Source organism: Apis cerana, linkage group LG1, assembly GCF_029169275.1.
Source record: "Apis cerana isolate GH-2021 linkage group LG1, AcerK_1.0, whole genome shotgun sequence".
In the NCBI taxonomy this organism is placed as follows: domain Eukaryota; kingdom Metazoa; phylum Arthropoda; class Insecta; order Hymenoptera; family Apidae; genus Apis; species Apis cerana.
In genome coordinates, this window is record NC_083852.1 from 8,204,381 (window position 1) to 8,229,041 (window position 24,661).

General features: G+C 39.4%; 1 protein-coding gene across 2 annotated transcripts in view; it reads right to left on the minus strand.

Annotated features, from left to right (window-relative positions):
- Positions 1-24,661, minus strand: part of LOC107994871 (3-phosphoinositide-dependent protein kinase 1) — a 491,030-nt gene that overhangs the window by 247,226 nt on the left and 219,143 nt on the right. The window lies entirely within an intron of this gene.

Here is a 24,661-nt window from a genome sequence, read left to right on the forward strand (position 1 = left end):
GACACGAAGCTTGGATTGCAACGATATTTTGCAAGTTGTCGTTTTATTCTTGTCACTGCGGTTGCATTTAAACCAATTATTATTATTATTGTTGTTGTTGTTGTTATTGTTGTTATTGTTATTACATAAACGATCTTCCCAGACTTATTACTACGCTTCGCCGGTATCGAGTTATTTTAACTGATTTCACCACTTGTTTATCACTCTATTCATCTTTTACTTCAAATAAAAATCATCACACGACAGGCAATAGATCGTTGGTAAACACTCCACGTCTAACTTTCCACGAATATTTCTGTTCCGCGAGGAAAAAGAGAGAGAGAAAATTAGAAGATAGAAATTTCGTAAGAAAATATTCTGCCAAATTTAATAAATTTCCAAAAATACGAGCAACTATGAGACAAATAGAGGGAGTAAACAAAACGATGACGGTTCCAGAAATTATTTATCGACGACATTCGAGCCATCGAAAAGAAACAGCGGCTGAAAATACGATGTTAATTTCAGAAAATATACGCGGTTCCGCCGCATATATTCGCCCAAGGTCTAAGTCTAAGTGGAGGAAAACAATGATGTCGGAAAATAAAAGGAACGTTTCCCGGCCATGTTGCAAGTCGTTTGCAACATGTCGCAATTTCCGCTCCGCGACAGCTGTCCCTCGAGCTGTCGCCAATGGACGAAGACGTATCTCGGGTTTCTTTTCACGGGAAACCTCGTCGATTCTCGCCCTATCGTCGTAACTCGATTAACGAGCCCCATAGATACATCGCAAGAAAAAAGAAAAAAAGGGATAACATTTAAATTGGACGACGCTAATCGAATAAGAATAATAATAAAACACATCGCTGGATGGATTCGTAAAGTGTACGCCTTGTACTCGAGCAATCGTCGTCAACAAACTCACACACCTGTGCAATCCCTCATCTTTTATTCTTCCATTTTGCCATTCGCCTCAAAACTCTCGAACAACTTTCGCTGCGTGTCTCGAGCGAGCGCCTCACGGTCGATCGCGTTACCCTCCATCATACGTACGAAACGATCATCTGTTGGTGGTCCGCTTTCACGATGCCCGGTCGCGGCCACGAGGAATCCTCGATCCCGATTCTCGGCCGCCTCTCACCGCCGATATATTTTCGAGCGGAGCGGCCGTTCGTTCCTCCACCGTCCTCGTCTTCCTGGTGGGAGAGAACGTGTCTGGAGGACACACGACGGGCAGAGAACGAGATCTTTTCCTCCGCCGTTACACTTTCACTTTCACTTCTCCTCCACGCTGTTTTCTATCCTCCGCCCCGCTCTCTCCCACCTCCCCGTCTCGCTCCATTCGCTCCCCACGCTCCGCTTACCCGCGAGATTCATCGTGCGACGCAGTCTCTCCGCCGTCTAGCCAGGTATCTTAGACTTTCACCGGCCGGAAGTGCCCTCCTTCTCTTCCCCGTTATTTGTTGTTCGTCCGTCTCCGTTGCCCTCGAGTCGAGCAACTTAACGCGTTTCACGTCGCCCTCGCAGATTTCTGCTTAATAAACGAACCACACCCATCCACGATCTTCATCGCGGTTTGTTGTTGATGGAACGGCCGGTGATAGAAAGATCGTTGGATCGAGGTTTTATTTCTTGGTGAAATTTTATTGAGTTATGTAGTTGTGATTCGGATCCTTTTTTCCCCCATCACGATTGTAAACATTTTCGAAAGAGGATGTAATTTTTATTTTCAGGGATACGTCATAAGGCTGCACGAGAATTAAAGTATGTTATAAAAGGTTATAAATAATAATTCGAAGGGAACGAGTATCTCTAGTAATTTTAATAATAAACTCCATGTATTTTTAATTTCATTTGGAAGATATTATTCGTAGATTATCTAGTAGATTACATGTTTAATTTGTACTCTGATATTTGGACAGTTCCAATGGTAAATCGTGTTATAATTTTATTTGTGTTATCTCCGCCGTATTATATTAATGCAAAGAGGAAAAAGAAAAAATACGACGGCACATCCGTGTTGTATCAACGATTCAGTTGCGCGACCAGAAAATATTTCGAGATCGCGGAAGCACTTTCTAAACTGCAGTCGAGTAAGGCCGTTCGCTCAGGATTAATAGAGCGTGATGGAAGGAAAGGATCTTCGGGGGATCGATCGTCTTCTGGCGAGACAGACAATGCGAGTATGGCCGGCAGTTAGAAAACCGGCCGTTCTATCAACCAGACAAGGAGAATTTTATACTCTTCTCGACATTTCCATTTACGACGAATTATTTCGAATTTGCTCTTCTCGCGTTAAATTTTTAACGAGTGATAAAAAAAATATATATATACAAATCGATCTCTTTAAACTCAATAAACGCATAATTTCGTTTATTTAATGTAATATATTAATTTGACTCCAGTTTTTATTAGATTCTTGAAAATTTTATACAGCGAGGGATATCCATATCCGATCTTAATAAAATATTCTCAACGTTAAATTCCGTATTTTATTCATTTATATAGAAATATTATTTTCAAAAACGTTTCATAAAATCACGATAAACCTTCTCGATTCTTCGAGCATCGTTAAATCGTCTGAAATTATTACTCAAAAGGAAAAGGTCACAAGACGATCGTTTCACGTGATCGATAACTTGGCTAATTGACTATTTCGATGATGCCTAACGGAGTGAAAGGCATCGGAATGGTTAAAATCTCGGTCGAGATGGGACGGCGCAAAAGGCTTGGAAGAAAGGAAAAGAGTGGTTTCCGGCACCATCGAGGTACACCATCGAGAATTCGTGAGGACGAGTAAGGAGCGTTCTTTAAGGGGTTTGCACACGAACGGCCCAGGCCACGTGCCAGGCAGGTGCAAGCCGAAGAAGCTTTTTTGAACAACACCGTTTATCTTCTCCTCCTTTTTTGCTTACCTTGAAACCGCCCCTCAGGACCCTCTATATAGCTCCATCCGTTCGAATTGAAGGCGCGCGCGCGGGAAAAAGCTAGACAAATAACGGGCGGCTTCTCTTTCTGGCTGAAAGAAAATTAACGAGCCGGATTCGTGTATCTGTCAAAGAGCTGGATCCTTTTATGGATTCTTTTTCGAGGATGGTGCCTGCTAACGAACAAGGGTCGTTCCTTTCTAATTTTTTACGCCAACCTCTCCCTCCTCCCCTATTTACCTCCGGGCGAGTCGATGATCTCGAGGCCGAACTACGCGTCTTTTCAACTTGCCATCTTCTTTATTACGTGTTGCACGTTGTGTAAGAAGATATCTACAAAAGAATCGAAATGTAGAAAAAGTACACGTGATAGTGGGCTGACGATGAAACAAATTTTAATTTAAATATATTATTTTTCAAATAGCGCAATAATTTATTCAATAATCAATCCAATTTAGGTTAAAAATAAATCGCCTTTCAACTGTTCGTTGAAACAAATTTTACGAATTGGCCTTTTGGAACGACCTTCAAAGCTGCCATTACGTCATTAAAATTTCTATTCCTTCCTTTTAATATTCTCTTTACCTTTGCGAGTGAAAGAAAAGAAAAGGAAAAAAAAAAAAGTCATCGAGGATAAATTCTATAGAAAGAACACACTTTCAAGACAATTACTTTTTTAATAGCTTTAGAAGAAGCTTCCTTGAAAGGAGGACATTTTAATAATTGCACGATTACATTGATTAATTACGTTAAAAATAAACGGCGGCTCTGAAGGCTGCGCGTTACAAACCTATTTTCTGAAACTTGGCATCCATAATATTTCAACAGCAGCGATAATTTTATATTATTTCAATGATAACAATCACAGATATATTTTCGATAATATCGATTCACCTCCTCTTCGCTCCCAAAAATTCAGACTTGGAGAGAAAGCGAGTTACGAAAAATCCTATCAGCATCGATTCCAATCAACAGAATTTCCTCTCGAGGAGGAGCCTCGTAAATTTGTCCCCGATAATGCGAGGGACAAATACACTGGAGCATTGCGCGTGATTCTATTACGATCCGAAGGATCCGTCGCGACGAATGCCACGAGGAATAACCAGGCGTTAGATTTACGAGGAGGAGAGAAGGCAGGTTTCGGCCCCCTTCCTCCCCACCGGTGACGCATTATCTTCGTAATGGCCATAAAAGCGTTAGAGGACACGCGTGCACAGCGTGTACGAGTCGTAGTTGAACGGCGGAAGTTACAAGGCGAATCGTTCGAACGTATAAGAAGCTGCATGAAGAGGGGCCCCGCCTTTTATAGGCAATTCATACATATGTTTAGCCCGTATCTGGCACGGAACGCTCGTACTGTCGGCCGTCATAAAAATTCCATTATTGTCGTTCAAACAGAAATATGCCCTGGATATAGCTATTGACATATTTACGTGGATGTAACGGCTTCGCATAAACGAGCCATAATATAATTCTTACGAGCCGATCGACCGTTTCCGCAAAACTTGTGCTCGGGTTAACAAACCGTGGCCGATGAAAAAAAACTTGACGAGCCGATGGAAAACTTCCGATTCCCTTTCTCGAAAATTGCTCACCAATTGTACTAACAGTCGAACGAGCTGCGGAAAGTCTCTGGATGTCTGGGCTCTTTTATCTGGGCACTTTTCGAGGCGGGGGAGGGGAGGAAGGATGTGGCTGGGAAGTGGAAGAATCGAAGTTCTTTTCGTGCTTGAATTTTCGTACTTGGGGAGAAGTTTCGGGGAGATGGTTACAGGGATATCGGAAGTTAACGAAGGGAGAGGGGGAGAAATGGATGGAGAGTTAGTAGAGATATGGAGGAAATGGTTTACCATGATTTGTTTCGGATGGTATACTTGACATATTCGATGTAGCGTTAAAAGTCGAAGGGAGGGATATTGATTGTTGATGTAATAATGAAATGGTTTATCGGCGAAGGGAAAGTCGGATGTATGGAAGACTGTTTTCATATTTTTTGAAGAAAAATTTATGGCATAAATCGTGAGCGTCGTCACCGTAGAAATTTCTTCTATCCACTCTCATCTACTCTGAACAAACGACGAGGAAAATTATTTTTCACTTTTTATTGCTGCATTTACATCTCTTTCAACATTCAAAGAAACAACATAAGAATATTTGTTTCAATTTGATTTTTACATTTGTTAGAAAAAAATTTTTAAATTATATTGCAAATTTTCCTATTGTATGTATATTTACAAAACAAATATTCTACTTGACCGGAATATATGCATCGTACACCATTGCAAAACATATCGGCTATCCGAACCAGTATAACAGCCATAATCAGATTACCCAACCATCCAGGTGTGGTTTTTTCCCCAAAGCTCGAGCCATCTTGTTCATCTTTATCCCAATCCAACCCTCGCCATAATAAACATTAGAGACGAGGAAAAGGGGAAAAAACGTGGACGACCACTGTGTAAACTTGCGTTTCGTCTCTTCATCCAATGAAACCGTGGATATGGCACGAGGCAACAGGGAATATCTGGATCCTGCCTGGGACCGTTGTTCGACATTTAGGAAGGGGCATCGTGAAGAAAAAGAGGGAACGATGGTGCACCGGGTGGTTGGTCTCGAGAGGAAGAGGATCTAAAAGGAAGGAGAGGCGCGCGAGAAGGAAGGTAAGGATGGCTGGGCCAACATCTGCCGAGTGCAACAATCTCGAACACCTGCCGTCTGATAGTCGCGTGCTCTCGCACCCCGGGGAACAGGGTGGAAGAATAAGACGGTCGGTGTCCTCGTACCTAAGAGCGATTTAGCCCTCTTTCACACGCATACGATACGCGTTGGATCATTATTTTGCACGCTCACAGGAACGTGTGCACACGCTGAAACGTAGTTTTTTTTTACGATCATTTTTTTTTTTTTAATATCTTTAGAATGGATTTAGATTTAGATTGGTATATTATTTTGTTTTTGTATTTTGTATTTGCGATAAATAATAACAATGATAAGATAAATATTACTTGGTCATTGAGAGAATTATTTCTATATTTCTTACGCATTAATCTAATCGATGCAACATTGCTACATGATATCGCAATATAGTATTGTGTATGGTAATCGTATGATTAAAGAACGATAAAAAAATAGTGCTGGGTAATAGAAATCGAAGTAAACAAAAGTTACATCATTATTATTAAATTCTCAAACTGGATATGGAAATATTAATCAGTACGATACTTTATCTTCAACCAATATATTATAAGTTTTCAATCGGCCGATGCTTAATCATCGTTTTATTTACATTGATGCCTTATTAATCTTCAATCTTATAGAAACATATTATTTTCCGCATTCTTTTCTTCATCCTACAAACTTCATATAATAACGCTTTTTTAATTCAAATTAAAATTAAACCCTATTGAAATTAGGGAAAAATTTAAATAATAATAACACGAAAGATAGCGACTTCCGGTCAATGGATGAGAGATCATTAGAAGCGCGGAACCTTACCCTTTAAAACGCTTTTTCATTTATCTCGATACCAGTTCCGGTTCCTAAGATATCGTCGTGTAAAGAAAAAGGTAATTTTTAATCGTTTACTAGTTTCTTCCTTGTTGTTTATTCGGACCTCTCGCTCCCACCTCGTCTCGCTGACCTATCCCAAACTCCAGACAAGCGACAGACGCGATTCCTGGAAAAACGTAGTACGCGTTTCCACGAAAAAATGTAGATCACTGCGTCTCATTCACAATTTCTTGTCTCGAGCATTAATTTTGACTCCTTATATCTCGGCAACTAATTGAGATATCGGGATAAACCAAAAAGTGCCTTCAATGGCACACTTTTCTCTATTTCCTGATTGTGTTTTGATGAAAAAATTTTTAGTATCTTCTCACGATTTTTGTATGAGAATTTCAAATTTTATTTGTGACTTTTCGTAAATGCAATGATCTAGTAGATGGAAATAGATTCAAAGAAAAATTGCTCGATTACAAAATCTTCGTTCTATTCTTTGCATCCTCCATTTCGATCGAAATTAATAATTACTTTTAGATTTTACAAGATGACATTTCTAAATATTTCACGAAGACTGGATGGAATTCAATCGAGCCAATTGCTCTTGATTCTTCGACAAACAATCTCCAACCAAATTCCACTCTTTATTATTATACTGAGAATATCGATTAATCGATTAAGTAACAATAAGCGGGAAACGAGAAAAGTATGAATTATTTATACGTTCGAGTAATTCCATCTCGATGATCCTTACTAAATCAACCAGAACAATTTTCCAACAATTTTTTTCTCTGGTTCACCGTTTAATTGCTCTAGAAATAGGAATCAATCGATCCCCATTGAACTATTCTCATTCTTTTGTTAATCTCGACGGTTCATGAATCATTCTTGAAAATGTACACTTATTTGAATTTAGAGGGATACTTTCTAAGACTATTCATGATTATTCAACGATTCTCGTTCTTTAAAACAACTCTCTTGTCGTTCGAACGAAGTCATTATTCATCGACAATTCAATTCAATCGATCCAAGACCTCTTTTGAGACCTCTTGCAAGATCTGTGCATTAACAAATTTACTACATTGCGACATACATACACGCATACACACATATATATATCTAAAACAAATTTATGTATTAACATCTTCATAAAAGTTTATGCGCATTTCTCCATCTCATAAATTATCTTTGGAAAATAACGCAGCAACAAAGAATTGAAGAATCGAAATTGACAACTACGATGTAGCAACTTGCATTTTCCAGGTCAACACAACAAGTTTAGATCCGTATCAGTTCCGGGGCGGCCGACGATTTCTCGATACTTGTTCCGATTAATCGGCTAATAAGACGCCTCGAGTCGCCCTTGAAACAGCCAACGACGAAGTCGTTTCTCAAGACGCTTTTCTAACAACCTTCGCCGCGACTACCAGTCTTATCTAAACACGCTCGCCAATTATTACGCAGTTCACCGCTATCAGAAAAGTAGGACGATCGATTCCTCGCTTGCACCAGTTTGCAACGAAGTTGCGGATCGAGTTAAACAGATCTAAAACTTCGATGTAGGATCGTGTTCACCGATCCTGTTCATCGCGACTCGGGATCTCTTGGATTTTTCTTTCGTGAGATATCGCTTGCTCGATATTTACATCAATTTAATTTCGTTGCGAAATATTTTAATTTGCAGGATACAATATTTATCGACTTGGAAATCTTTTGAATAAATTGCACGGATGTAAGATATAAATTTTGGGGGTTAATTGAAATTTTCGATATTTCAAACGATATCATTAATCGCCATTAAAATAATGAATGTTATATGAAGCTCTAACTGATGTGATGCTTTCATACTTCTCAATAGTGATGATCTAATAATTATAATTAATATTACGAGAGAAAAATTCGAGCCACTTCTCGAAAAATTCGTGCTGTCCACTTCTCTCACGAATAAAGATAATAGATAACGAAGCTCGTCACTGCCAAGAAACACAGCATATCACTGCCCTCTGTGAAATTGAAAGCTCTGCTGAAATCGAACTCTCGTTGTTACACTTATTAAAACGTCACAAGCTTCGTCGTCCCAGTCAGACCACCGAAACGGTAAAAGTCTCGCCTCTGAAATTCTTTCCCTCCATTTCCCTAGAGCAAATCAACGTACAACTGGCCTCCAGGACAAGGACACTGGGAGAAATTCATCGAGGTGTTCCTCAACTGGTCGCCTGAAACGCGATTAAATTCCGTGTCGACGTTGGGAAAACGTTGGCCGCAGGTCGCACGAGAAGCCGGAGCCGTTCGTCACCGACGAACAAAACGGTCGACACCGCCGGTATGCGTCCACCAAAGCACCAGAGCTTCCTGAAGCCGGGTTCACGTATTTTTAGAGGCATTATTCGGGCCAGGTAGCACCGATTTAGCAGGCGACCATGTATTATTGATGGGCGCCGTCGACGAGGCTGCATGCGGCCCACGTTAACTCATCTCCCTCGTCCACGTTCTAATTTCTCGGCTCCCTCTGTTATATATCCGTTATCTCTGTTTCCACGTGGGATGGAATTAGGATGGAAATTTTACCCGTAAAGAGAAATTTGTACGTTCAAGCTTATACGTTCCTCCAGAATTATTTTATTTTATGGTCAGAGGATAATTGATGGATTCTCGATTCATGGATTCTTGGTCAGGTGGTTAAGGGAAGAGACATTTCTTATTAATTAATACGCGTGGAATAGGTTATTTATTTCAATCTATACGGAAAATTCTTTTTTTTTCTTTTCTGTTTTTAAAGACAAGAATATAATACGTATATACAATTTTAAAAAGCTCGAGGCAACCTTTGATTCTACGTTATAAATAAATATTAATAACAACTATTTTTAAAATAGTTTGTTATCGCTCTTATTTATTGTGCACACGAAAGAGATAAATATTTACGACTTCCTTTATGTTACATAACGCTGAAGTTATTATGGCAGAAGGCTAAAAAAATCGAGTGAGCCGCGTATATGTAAACATTTTGTATAGATTTGAAATTGTAATTACGAAATAAATACTTGTTCAAAAAAAAAAAAAGAATTTTGTAAAATTATCCGAGAGAACTTATGTTATCTCGTACAAATGTTACATGTATATCACGCTTCTAAAAGTATTTCTATGGTACTGCCAATCCCGGCATAATTAGAACTCTAAAGATATCCACCAGCAACTTCGACCCACCCAATCGAGTAACCACTCACTTATATTTAATGCCGTTTAAATCTTTTTATATAAACTTCGCACGATACATATAATGACATCTCTGAAAATTCTTAAATACCATCATTCAACCGTATACTACAACATCGTATACCTATGATTTTTACGACCAGTCTAGAATAAACATACACGAGCAATAGTTTCAGTTTTTTTCAGAAATAAAAATTCTTATTTAAATATTCAAAGAAATATAAAAAAAAATATTATTGCTCGATAAAATTTTGCGAGTACAAAATGTATTTTATTCTTCGATATAATAATCTTATATCGCGGTAGTTTGAATATTCTTAGAAATAATGATAATAATTCTATCCTATTTTTTTATTTCTATCCTATTTGAGATTTCACATTTTTCTCTTTGTGATTGATCTCTAACAAAATCATTATTATTTTTACCCCGATTTCTTTATCATAATTCCCAACTAATATCGAACATTCTCGTGACGATTCAAAAATCGCCTCAAGTTTCTCAGAAACGGTATTCTACGGTGAATTTATATATTCGAAATAAGGAAAACCGTGGATCGAGAAAGCGCGGATCGATTTCTACGCATTTCGCGGCTCCCTGTTTACGTATGTTTGCCGCGCGTCAGGTATGTGTGTCGTATCCTTGCACCACTCGCGATAGAAAACTAGTTCAGTGAAACCTCGAGAACCGTGGCCGCCGTAAATATCGTCGGAATCAAAGGCTGGCGTCCATTGCCCAATCAACATTGCCGCGAATATCCCTTTCGGGCCTTAACAGGTCTCGCGGCGGCCTTCTTCGCGCGTTTTGCAACCGTGGATTTTTTCCGCGGGAAGCGGAAAGACGCGGTATATTTCTTTTTTCAACGAACCTTTTTATCTTGGCGATACTCGAATACGTGCGCGATCTTTAAGATCGCAACAAGTTTAAATTGCAACGATTTGTCTAAATATTGAGAAATTCATATTTACCAATACGAATAAAAACTCTTCTGAAAAAAATGCCAGCAAATGTAACATTAAAAATCCGTCGTGTCGTTGGCGAGCAGTAATATCGAATTATAACTCGGATCAACAGGTTGAACGGGATATATGCAAACAAACGCGATGTTACTACGATTTTAAACGAGAAACGTACCGGTTGAATCACGTTCATTTTTCTCAGAATGAACATTTGACGCAACTATTAAATTTACGTCTATCTCGTAGAATTATGATCGAGAGAAGGATGGAGAGAAGGGGTATCTTTTTCTCTCGATTTTGTAAACAGTGGTTTCTGCGTAAAAGTTTATCTAGAAATTTCAATCAATCGAAAAACTTTTCAGGACTAATCTCATCGTCGATTTCAAATGGAATATCGAAGTAATAAAATCAGAGACGTGCACTAATAATAATCTCATCCCGAAGAAGCGTATTTTTCATTGCTTGGAACACAAAATTCGGAATACAAGGGGTTGTCAGGTGAAACAGAAGAGGGGTGGATAAAGAGAAAGGGATGGGTCGGCTCGTTATCCCAGGGGAGGCGAAGCGAGGTTACTCGCCTCAGGAGCAGACAGGACCCCCGTGAGCATGCTCGAGAGTCCTTTGCTCGTTTGTTTTCACGAGCACTTTCGACGGCCAGGGCGCGGACAACGTCCGAAAATTAAGTTGCCGACCGCCTGTGGCCGCCGCGAGACAACTAATGTAACCCCGGTGCCGGCTTCCTCGTAAAAATAACACCGTCGCACCGTGGAAATCCGGCGACAAATTGAAAAATGATTCCCTTCGCCGGCTCCCCGGAGAGATTCGGGAATTAGAGGAAGCTACGGCTCCTGGCTTCGATCTACTCTCTCTCGGCTTTTACGCACACTAACCGTATTTTCGAAATTATTATAATTTTTGGTTAACCGTGAAAGCAAATCCGAATTTCTCAAAGTTTTCATTCCCACAATTTCCGTTAATTTCATCCGTTTAACTTTCATCCAAATTGTCAAACTCTTCGCTTTGCTAATTTTCTTATTTTATCACCTTTTATTCTAATTCGACTAATTTCATTTCCGCAGACACTAAATTCCCTAAATTCCTCCGTTACTTTTGCCAAGCCATCTCCAACCCCTACCGAATATCGATGTAACGTAACACGTGATTCCAAACGTAGGTCGATCACTTTATCCGTCCATGTCGACTCGATTGAAGAACCAGCGGAAGTTACGACACTTCCAGTGGCATTCGAGCATCTTGCCTGCGCGAGACGACTGTTTGAAACGATATTTTTCAGCGGAACAGCCTTGGTCATTAGGGGATTCGGTCACGAGAATTTCCTCTTCCTCCTTGCTCGCCTTGTTCTATTTAACGAGCGTTTATTGTCGTTTCTATAAATACGACGACGAGGAGGGACGCGTGTCGCGGATCGTCGCGGAAACGAGTTCGCAGGAAGTCCCAAAAGAGGGAAACTCGAAACGAGAAATTACGCTTGGACGTTAGATACGAGATAATTAGCCGGAGTTTCCACGGCGACTGGACAAATTGAGGGCCGGTTTGTATCCCGGTTTTATTCACCCGCTCCACGAAAATCTAGATGGCCGTGCACGTGGGACGTTCGCTCGAGCGAAACTTGTCTCGCGGACACAATGGTATATTATACCTATGGTTTGTGTACTCGGTTATAATTGGACAGTAGTTCGAACGGGTTATCCTTAAAAAGTTTATTCGATTTTCAATCGGACAGTTTGACGATTGTGAGAAAATGAAACGATTGCTCAAAATTCTTTGAAAACTAAATCTGAATTATTAAACGATCAAAAGGAAGATTCGTGTCGAAAAATCGATCCATCTGGAAGGTAGAGAGATTTTCCAGGAAATCAAATGGAGGACGGTGGCAACGAAACGTGATTTCACCGAATCGCGTTACTCCAATTACGTTATCCACATGAAACGACCGATAAGAGTGGCAGGGACGGACCAGTCGTTAGTCGCCACGTCCATCACACTTCGCTTCGATCCCAGAAGTTCTCGTTGGAAAAAAAAAAAAAAGGAAAGAAGAAAAGAAAAAAGACAAAAAAAGGAAATTAACATAGCGGTGGCCGATAGGCTAGCCGCGATACATAATTCATAGGGGAGGAAGCGTGCATCCCACAGGCGCAATAATCGCCGTTCCTTTTTCATGTTGAGTACCCATATGCGGAAATCAGCCGGTTTCGAATGAATGCGCATACGTGATGGCTCGTAATAACGCCCCGTTAATTATTCTTAATTGGAGGCGCTTCGAGTTGGCTGGTACGCGTCGATCACACACGCGTTTTCACGCCCCGTCACCCGTGAAATCTCGAGGAAATCTCCGGACTGTTGGATAATATACTCGCGGGAAATTAAAAACGTTCCCGCGTTTTTCCACGCCCTCGAGGAACGCGTGGAGAGTGTTTTGTTTAAAGTGAAGAGCTGCTGTGCGTGTGTATGTATGCGCCGATCCGAACTCTCTCGTTTACATTCGTCTCCTCTGGTATAAGAGATTTTTGGAACAACGAAGAAAGTGAAATTTATCGAAAATAATCGGTTACCTTTTTTTTTAAATTTTAACAAAAATAATGTATCAGAAGTGTTGTAAAACTTTCCTCAGGAGAATGAATTTGTATCTATTTTAAATTTATATACGTTTAACTGGAAATGTTTGATCGTTATAATCAATTTAAGCAACTATACCTACCTGCGTCAACGTGACTCCCGTGAAACGATTCGGCTCTTAAGGGAGTTAATCTACGTTGATTTCAAAATTTTGTGAGCACGAAGTATCATTATCACAAAATGAATTTATCGTAAAGAACGATACGAGCCCAATTCGAGATTCTTTTATCTCTACGAGGTCAAAAGTTGACAAAATTATTCCATCGATCCGTTAGAAAAAGAAAAAGAAAGTAAGAAAATAAATAACAGAAAAATACTGAATCGTTTGCACAATTTCGATTTGCATACACCGATCGATAGATCGTATAACGAATCGCAAAAACTGATTTCAATCGATTATCGTACCTTTATGACGCAATTGGAGAAACGACTTTGGTCTCTTTTCACCACGTCGAATGGCCGAGCTAGAAAGGTATTAACGGCGTTTACACGAACGGTTGAGTCATGCCCCCATCGTCACAGATAAACCACTTTCTAAATGTATCGCCGACAACACCGTAAACGGCCTACAATGACTTTATTTACGCCGCGCGGAGAATCGAGACGCCATATCGAGCGTGTCGCTCCAATTTCCAACGTTCCGTTTGTTTTCAAATGAATTTATTCGATACAAGCCAAATTACGACACCAAATACCAAGAAACGAGGAAGATGAATTAACCAAATAAATAAACCGGGCAAACATTTAACGACGACGTTGTTCCATTTAATTTAACGAAAAATTCCTCGTTCGAATAAAAATTAACACGACTTTTTTGTTATCCTAATATCTTTGTAAAATACGAAATATGACAATATTATAAATGCGTCATCTTCGGTATCTCGTAATAACTGTTGTCATCGACTAGCCAATGACAGATCATTAATAAAAATAAATTTATCATCATAGCATTGCTTTTGCAGTTCTCGCTCGAGAGAATCATTTGATATTCTCGATTGAATGTAATTAGAGATTGAATGATTTGAAAGTAGTATCACGCGGTGATGAAAACTCTATCATTAACAAACATATCTTTCATAATATTCATCGTCGATAAACCAATATAGATAGAGCATCCTCCTTGTCAACACGTATCACTCTACACTTAAAAATAGACTTATCACTGTTTTTCAAGTCCCTCCGCGAATCATTCTACGTTAAAAAACGAACAAATTAACTCGAAATTTCTTAATTAAAAATACCGTCGCCAATCCATTGAAAAGAAAAAAAATGAAAAACACTTTTAACGAGTGGAAATCACTGCAATGGAGGATACGAGATGGATTAAACGGGCGATGAATTCGAATTAATTTCGTCGAGACGCAGGAAAGATGGCCTCCCGCCGTTTTCCACGCGGCTTTCTGGAGCAACGTCGAAGGAAAAACGCGGGGCTTGCGTAAGAGGAAACTCAATTAAACGGATCGACACGAGAGGCGGCCGTGGTGGACGTAAAGGAAAACAGCTCGCGGCGAACGTGTGCCCGTGTAAAACTCCACTTATCAGTCTGCTCGTAAATAAACGTTCTTTCTCTCTCTTTCCCTCTCTTTTCCTTTCTTTTTCTTTTTTCGTGCTCGAAAACCAGCGAAATTTTCGTTTCGAGATAATATTTTACGCGCGTCGCTCACGTAAAGCGGGTAAATACGTGCTGCGTTTTACGAAATTAACACCGAAATTATTGCTCATAAAACTCAACTCGATACTCATGACTGAGTTTATTCGATTTACTCTCTTCAGAGGATCATCCTTCAATTGTTGAACGAGTGGGAATTTTATACCTCAAAATACAATCGAGAGAAAACCGTTGATTATCGTTTCGATTATTTTTATCAAGCTTCGAACTTTTATAAGGTTCGACCGAGATCCTCTTTGAGTGGAAACTCGTGGAATTTCATACGAAATTTGGAAATAGTTTAATTCGCTTGTTGATGAAGAAAACAACAAATGGCAGAAAATTGATAATGATTGCACGTTTTCTTAATCCCTGGAACAATATAAAAATTAATCCTAGACACGAAGAGGTTCAACAACCACGAATAAGAAATAAAAACATTATTTCCCTATCTTCAATCGCATGATACACGGTGCTTCGTATCACGAGGTACGAAATTTCTTCGAACGATTAATTATAAATTCACTATCGACCCTCGAAATCGACCGGCATATAAAGCACCGTTTTAAAAACACCACGCGAAGAACACGTGAAAGATATCAAACCTCTTCCTACAATCATTAAACCATTAGTCAAGCATTTTAACATCTTCGAATATTAAAAATAAAAATTTACACGAAATATTATATTCGAGCAACGAAAGAAAAAATAAAATTAAAATTGCCAGACGTGACGACGAGTTTCCTCTCTCTCTCTCTCTCTCTTTTTCCGATGTAATCTCTCACCTACAATCTAAACGCGCGAAAACTTTCGCGTTTCCCAGCGAAAACGGTGGGCGAAAGGGTGGAAGTAAATTTCCCTAGTGGTGTAAATAACGCGTAAACAGGTGTGGGGCGCATGCGCGTGAATCGCACACGTGGCCAACGGTGATTGTACGCACGCCACGGTGTCACGCACACACGCGGCTAGCCTGCGTGAGTCACTCATTCATGGCTGGCCGGCCGCGGGCGTCGCACGATTACGTAACGCACGTGTGTTACGTGTGCGATGGACAAAGAGAAGGAATGTCGAGTGAGAATGGATGAAGAGAGAGAGAGAGAGAGAGAAAGGAGAGTCTCTCCGGGCGACAGGAGGACTTAAATAACCGAGCGCGAACGACGACTTTTAAATACCGAGGCGAGAGAAACGGAATGAAAAATAATTGATCGTTTGATATGGGAGGAGCGCGTTTACTCGAACGTGTCCAAGCGGACACGCTGATCTCGTTAATTGAGAGGTTTAAACTCTGGTCGCTCGAGGGCTCATCGAACGTTTTGCAATTCATTCTTGTTGATATTTATTCCGTGAGATTGGAAGAGCGTGATTTGAATTACGTTAAGCGTGGAGGATGATATCGATCGGGTTTTTTCCCTTTTCATTCCGTTTTATTTTATTTGCGATCAGCTATTTTTGTTAAAGAAAATTCGAGTGATTCGATATGCATATACGTATCTGCGTGGGAATATGATAAATTATAATGGTTATAATGGTTAATGTAGTGTACGATCTATCGATCTTTTTAATTTATTATCGCGTTATACGTTACGCGTAAATAATTGGTCGATTGTCGATCAACACGTATACGAATAAAGTATCCACGCAACTACAGATTGCAGTTAATTAGCATTTATAATGCGTGATAATCTATCTGAAAGGTAATCGTGCGGAACTATTGACCGCTACCGTGTATTAGATTTATTACATAAATCAAAAGATCAAAAACACAGAAGTGGTTTTAACAGAGAAAATATTCTCTCCTCGGAAAGGTCGAAATTTAATATTAAAATTATTATATCAATTAATTGAAATATTCCTACTACTACTCTATCACTTTTATCACTTATTATTAAAACGCGTATGAAATACTTTATTTTTCTACCATTCAAAAGGGTACAAAATTAATCCAATTTATTTAAAAGAACTTCAACTTCAACTTCGATCTCTCAACCTATTTCAAGTAGATAAGATACGGTGGATAAGACATTTTAATCAAGGATATCGCACAATGTCAAAACTAGCTCACATGCCATTCACGACTACATTATTTCCCTTTCAAATCAACGAAATAAAAATGGCGAGGTGTCACGAGCGAAAGAACCTACGGGAGGGAACGGATTAAGGCGTCACGTCAGCATCGCCCGGTATACGCTTTCATTCCAACCAATATTATGCGGCCACGCGAATAGGTATCAAGAACCAGTAACAGTGCAATCACGTCGTGATTATAGCAGTAAACCCGGCCACACGGAGAACAGGCCAATGTTCCAAACGACGTGAAGGGTTCTCCGAATCGGTGGTACGACATTTATACGAGATCGATCGTTTTGCCGCGGTCCCTGTATACAGATGTTATTCGGGAAAGCCGTAATACCAACTGCAACACGATAAATCGCTCGATAACGATCCGATGCAATTTCATATACCGTGAGTAATTGGTACGACGATTAGTCTTGAGCTCTTGTCCCTTGTTTTGCCGTAGACGTTGGTTAAAATTATCTGTTGATACCTGTATCGGGGACCGGCTATGATGTATTCGATTCTTATATCTGCTGGGATATTTTAATGTTATTATGATACCGTTCGATCTGAGTTATTGAGCTATTCGAGATAAAAGACAGGGGATAATAGATTTGAAATAATGAATTACCACTTTATGGGAATTTGAATTTTCGTATTATTTCTTGTCTGTTATTCGCGATGATGAATTTGAATATTTGAAAAAAATTGGAATAATTTAGCTAAGCAAAATATATTTTAAACAGTATTACTATCAAATTTAATTCCAATCTATTTAAGTTAGTCCTATTAATAGAGACAATATATAATTATACTGCGTCGATATTAAAATTACCAAACAGGCTAATAATTTGCTTTCATAATTATAAAAAAAAACGTGCATATGTTACACGTTTCTACTAATTTCAGTCTTAAATTTGAGTATATATCTCGTTAGAATACCGCACTCTTACAAATCCGACGACTCAAATGAGCGCGATGCTTATAATAAAAACTCGTGCCATCATTTCTCGAATCTTTTGAAACGTTACACCGTATGCAAAAAAAAGAGAAAGAAACAAAAGAACGTACACGAGGAGAAATTACATCTGAGAAAAAAGATTAATTCCGCTTCCCAGACACATCGTGCACCCACCGATTTATACCCTCCGTGTCTCGATTCGACGCCCCCGCAATCCGTTTAAGACAAAGGAGGGGACGTGTCGAAAGAACGACGGGTGCAACCAGCTTGAAACGCGCGATGTTTCCGCCTTAATGAGATTCACGCGTCCGCGAATGCGCGGATTTTCGCCACGGGATTCGTACGCGAAGGGACGATGTAACGTAGTCGTTCATCCGCCGGAATACACCGCCGCATACCCTGGGGTGCAGGGAATTCGCCACGCGAAATGGGAAGCGCGAAGGTGAAAATACGAGAGATAAATCGGTCGTAAACAAAAAAGTAAATCACCGGTGAAAAATATCTACCGTATTTGTAAGTCGATTCGTTTCGCGAATCTTTAACGCTCGAACATTTAAAAAAATTTATTTTGGAAGCCGTGAAACGAGTAGACATATTTTTATTGTCAACAATTATTATGTAAGCGTAGGGATAGAGGAAGAGTTTAAATTTAAATGCTTAAAAATGAAATATAAAATTCGATCACGATTGCAATTATAAGTTGTCCTGTCCTTGTTGTAATTTCATTATTCGCGTCAAATAAGACGCTTAAAGATCTCTATTATTGTAAACAACGGAGAGCAAGTTTCGCAAGAGCGCGAAATGTCGTCGAGATCGTGGAGTAGCGTTGGCACACCCGCGAATTATAGCGCTGACAGAAGTCACTGTGTGTGTTATGTGTGTGTTTTCCGTGTCCATTATCATACGATTATTGTGAACATTTGTTACAACGTGCACGTAACACGCTTGGGGCAAAGTTCTCCGGAGACAGTCTCCACTCCCACGCGCTTCCGCAAAACCCTTCCCAGTCCCAGCCGCTTATTATTGTATATAAATGTTTCATAAGTCTGGTAATCTAAACATTTCGTAACCGTTGTTGGTACACCACGATCAAATTATCCTCCATTTCAGTCTTGTTAAAAGTATGTACGTAAAAAAAAAGAAAAAAAAAAAAAAAGAAAAAAAAGGAAAAAAGAAAATACGTCTACCGTAATTTAACAGGATTGTTTTACTAGCGTTTCATTGGAAAGTAGTTATCGTTATATTGATTTGTATGAATAATTAATCTGTTAGCAAATAAATGTCCAATGATATTTGAATGCCTGATAAAAGAAAAAGAAAAAGAAGAGAAGAAAAATAAAAGAAAAATATATAATTTGTCATCGTGTCGAAATAGTATGGAATGATTGTAAACAGGCTTCCACTATCTCTCTAATACTGTAATTTAAAAGATTATTTACTAACTTCTCATCGGAAAGTAGATATCATTACATTGATTTGTATGAATAATTAATTTGTTAGCAAATAAATCTCAGAGATGAGATTTGAATGTCTAATAAAAAGGGAAAAATAACTAATCATCGTGTCGAAATACCATGGAATGATTGTAAACAGGCTTACCATCTCTCTATTATTATCTTTGAATATTTTAACAATTTATAATAAGCAAAAAAAGGAATTTTTAATTATTGTAATTATCGTGTTATATTTTTCGAAAGAAACAAATTTTCTCTTTATTGTTTCCTATATTCTAAGATATTTAAAAGATCTGGAATATTTTGAAATCTAAAATGTATTTCGTTATTACGAAATTTGATTAATACGAAATTTTTTCCTCGGTGTTTTTATTGAGATAAAATAAACGAATATAAAGAGATAAAGCAAAGTCACGACACAAAATTTTATGGTAAAGGATAAGATAGTAAATCTGCTTGTAAATAATTTCAACGATATATTTTTTTTTCCTTTCTTTCTCTTTTTTTTTCGAGAATAACATTACCTCGCGAATATTATATAACGATGGCGAGCGCATAGAGAGCTACAATTAGATAATTTGTCGAGGATAATGGCGACATTATGACCCGCGGCATATTATTTCTCTTTTCTCGTTTCAGATAATGGATTATTATTTTGTTTCTCGTTATCGTTTTTCCACCATTCTGACCGAGTTATCATCGTTATCATCGTTCGCGAATTTCCACGAAATTCGTGTCAAGTTCACTTCGTTTTTTCCACCATTTATCTTCCGCGAAAATATCGGAAAATTCGACGCATAAATAAAAGTCCTCGATCTAACACGGAAACAAGGAAATAAACACCGAATGGAAAAATCCTTCGAACTTTCGACACGAGCCAATGTTTCGCAATTTCATCCCGTGAACCAAGATTCGTAGTAGAAAAACCATCGCAATAATTTCAAACTCGGGTGGAAGTTTAATCAAACTTTCCGGAATTTGACTTCTCTTAAAGCCAAAACCACGTATATCCCCAAGTATCTTTCTCGAAGTAGCAGCTGACTGATTAAGGAAGCAGCTGAAATCCTAAATCCGAACTTTATCCGATTATTCACGGTTTCACCTACGGAGCAAGACTTTACCGGGCCATATCTTATATTCGGAAATGTATTTGTTGCCGTGCTTTCCCCGCAAGGAAAACAAGATCTTTGCCTAAAATTCTACGGTTCTCGAATCGAATCAACATCGAGTCAACACACCCCTAAAGCATTCCTCGCCACCGAACCCAAAAGCTATATTTCGACAAACCGATCGAGCAACCGACGAAGCCTGCACGTTATTTTCGTAAGCTGCATCACGAAACCGCCAAGGAATCTGTCTATAGTTGATCCAGCGAGTTGAGTCAGTGGATATAAACGAATACACGTGATGGTGATGCATGATGCGGGATTTTTAACGCGAAAAAAAATTTGAATATATCGTAAATATTAAAAATTCATATATGCAGACTGTGAAAGTAACGGCGGGAAATTGTAAAATTCGGAGTTTACAGCCAAATGTAATAATATTGTCCAATAAAATGATGAATCAAATTCTCCCCAATTTAAATACAGTCTACATCATTTATCCCAATTCGAAAAAATCCCCGACATCTGGATCAAAAAGTAAATTAATTTGGCGGGGGATAATCCTCTTGCGACTCTCAACTGTCATTGAATATATCAAATTGACCAGTATTTGTCAATCAATATGCCTCTATTACGTTGTTGATTGCTATGTATCTAATAAAGAATTTTTACATAATTAAAATACATTCAAATATTCAAGTAATATACGAAGAATACTAAAATATATTTTCCATATGTTTTATATAATATCATTTATTCATCGTCATAAATAAAAACTTCGTTCTCACGTAAAAATCGTGGAGAGAAATTAAAAATTTTGTCATCAAAATCCATTGAGGGAATAGATAAAAGCACGCCGTTGAAGTCACTTTTTGATTTATCCCGATATCTCTATCGGTTTCCGAGATATACGGATTCAAAGTTTGTATAGCGTTTAACATAGCGCAGAGATTATGAATGGGCGCGCAACGTACTGACCTATACCTTTTTCCTAAAAATGCGTACTACGTTTTTCCAGGAATCGCGTCTGTCGCTTGTCTGGAGTTTGGGATAGGTCAGCGAGCCGAGGTGCGAGCGAGAGGTCCGAGTAAGAGTCAAGGATAGAGATAGTAAACGATTAAAAATTACCTTTTTCTTTACACGACGATATCTCGGGAACCGGAACTGGTATCGAGATAAATGAAAAAGCGTTTTAAAGGGTAAGGTTCCGCGTTTCTAATGATCTCTCAACCATTGACCGGAAATCGCTATTTCTCGAGTTATAGCGGTTTAAATTTTTTCTAATTTTAATAGGGTTCAATAGGGTTTAAGATAAATTATTAAAAATCACTCTTTCCTTTGCACGAGGATATCTCGGGAACCAAAAGTCGTATTAAAATAAACGAAAAAGCGTTTTAAAGGGGAAAGTTCCACGCTTCTAATCGTTTTTCATTCATTGTCCGAGGATCACTGTCTTCGGAGTTACGACGGTTCAAATTTTTCCCAATTTCAATAAGATTCAATTAGTTTTTAAAATTTTTTAAAAATTACATTTGACTAGCTTGAAGTTGCGTTTTCACAATACCAAGTCATGAATTTTACGATACGAAATATTATGAGCCTTTTAGTTGCGGCTTATAAACTGAAAATTGGCATTGTCACGATGAATCGACGAATAACAATACTATTCAACAAAAGTAATATTTTTCATTAATCAGCTACGTAAAACCAGCTCTTAAACGTTTCGTTTATCTACTCAGGCTCGACTCGTTGTACCAAGTATATCGAGGACTTGCGAAGAAACGGCTCGAAGAGTCAGAGGCCGACTTTTTAAACGAAACAATCAGTCGCGCGCGCCAATTCGGTTATTTTAGGACCTCGTCAGACTGAGAATAAATCCAATGGAATCCAGCTGGTAAATTAGGAGCAATTAAAACGGTCGAGGAGGCCGGCCGGGCTTGTGTGCCGTTCACAAGCTTTTGTCCCGCAAGATTCCTGCTCGTTTTCAACGAGAAACAGGACCGGTCATGATGCGTTACCTAATAAACGCGGGAAACGCGTGCGTGCTGGGTCAGAGGCTGTTGCCTCGTTACGTCCTACTCCTGCACCGCGTTTGCCATTGCCGTTCCATATTTCAACCGCGTTTTACGCCGTCACCGTTTATTTTCGAGCGATATTCTCGTCGACTCGAGAGAACTCGTGCCACTTATGCGGATAAGAGACAGGAAACGCGCGAGGAAACGATATGAGGTTCGATTAACCCGAATTTTTCGTCGACGAATATGCACACGATCGTACAAAAAAAAAAAGAAAAATCCAAACGACGAAATATTAAACATCGTACGATTTTTTCTTTTCTCCTTTCTTTTGCGGTACACAAGGATTTTTGAGAATTCGATCTCTGAAAGAGGACACGTGAAATATTTCAACCGTAGCAAATACACATTCCGTGTCAAGGAGCTATTCCGTTGAATCTTCTGTGGGCACGAAGGTGTTAAAGAGGTATCGAGAATGCAAATTGATGAGAGATTCCCTTACCGATCCCGAAACGATTTCACGCTCCTTATAAGATCGTCCATCTTTCTCGAGAGCACGCAACGACATCGTGTTCACCGTCGTTCGAGCGTCAGAAGACGGTCCGTTGCAATAAATTACCTCATCCGTCCGAGCTTCTTTTCCCCGGACACAGCCGGCTGTCGTCGGTTACATGGCTAAGCGGCCGCGCGTGCGACACCTAATCGAGCTGTCGTCTACTTTCCCGCTCTCGTAAACATTAATCAGGCCCGCGTTGGTGCATGAAATTTCGCCAGATGCCTTGACGAGCTTTACGTAAAGAGATGGACGAATTCCTTACTGCTCCAATACCTCGCATAGTCTGATAAATATGAATAAGGGTGTGAAACCCATTTGAGAGTGAAGAGAGCCTCGAGTATATATATATATATCTCGCGAGATTCATCTCATCAACTAAAAGATTCTCTCCATATCTAAGTCTTTTCGTCTCCCTGCTCCATTTATTTCTCAAAAATTCAATCTCATTGTTAATATTTTACCATTCAGACTTTTTACTTTGTTAGAATGTTAAGATTATCCATGATCTTTCCGTCGGATGTATCTCTCGAATCGCACAGATATTATTAAGCGTGAAAGAAAAATATCCATTAATAGAAGAAGGCCAGAAGTAAGAAACTTTCGCCCCTATCCAAATATATGTAATAATTTAAACCCGATATTGGAGTCGTTATTTATCCGGTCCAGGTGCTTCATCCTCCCCTATTAATACACTTCCACGAGGAGGAAAAACCGCGTGGTCGATCGGTTCCAAACCGGGCTCGATCCCGCCGCTACTCTTCTCCACCATCGACGAACATCTGTTGCCATCACCTTATACTCCCCTTATTCCCCTCGATTTGCGTCGCAACGTCGAGGGGCAGACAGGTGTCGGCCCCAAAGAGTGACTCTCCCTTCCGGGATCGTGTCACCTAAATTTTCCTTCTATTGCCTAACGAGCCGAGCCCACGGGGGTAGATTAGAGGGGCACCAAGTCGGCCGAATTATCGAGGGGCGCCCTCCTGCTTTCCTTCCACGCGTCACGAGTTGCCCTTTTCCGGAGGGTCGAACCTTCTTTGACAGGGGACCACTCCGTTGTCCACGTCGATTTTATTGCTTTTCGATATTAGCAGCAACGATCCAGAGGAGTTGCGGTTCTTGATTCGGGGGGTGAGAATGGGTGGATGCGGCTCTTTTGGTTGCACCGATTTGGGGGGGATTTTGACGCGTTAACGTTTCGAGAAATTGGGAGGTGATGGACAGATGTTGGGGGGGATCTTGGTTAATCGGCGTGAAATCGATAACGTTTATTCCATTATATATATATATATATTATTCGTTGCACTTGATTAACGTTTTTCCCAATTGTACGATTAATTTAAAAATTAACGGGATAATTACTTTTAAATTGCCGATTTAAATGAATTTATAATTCGATAAAACGGTACGTAATTTGATCATCAGTCGTGGAGTCGATCGCTTTTTGCAAAGAAGAAATTTTCCTAGAGGAAGAAGGCCTCGATATCGGGCATTTGCGTTTCGATGCATTGATATATTTAACGTTGTTGATAAGAGGAAACGGTGCAAGGAAATTGATACGAATGGTGGAAAAAGAGAAGGAAACACGGCTATTAATAGCGGGAGATAGACGCATTGAGGAAATTCAATTGTGCATAGAGGAACTATGAGCT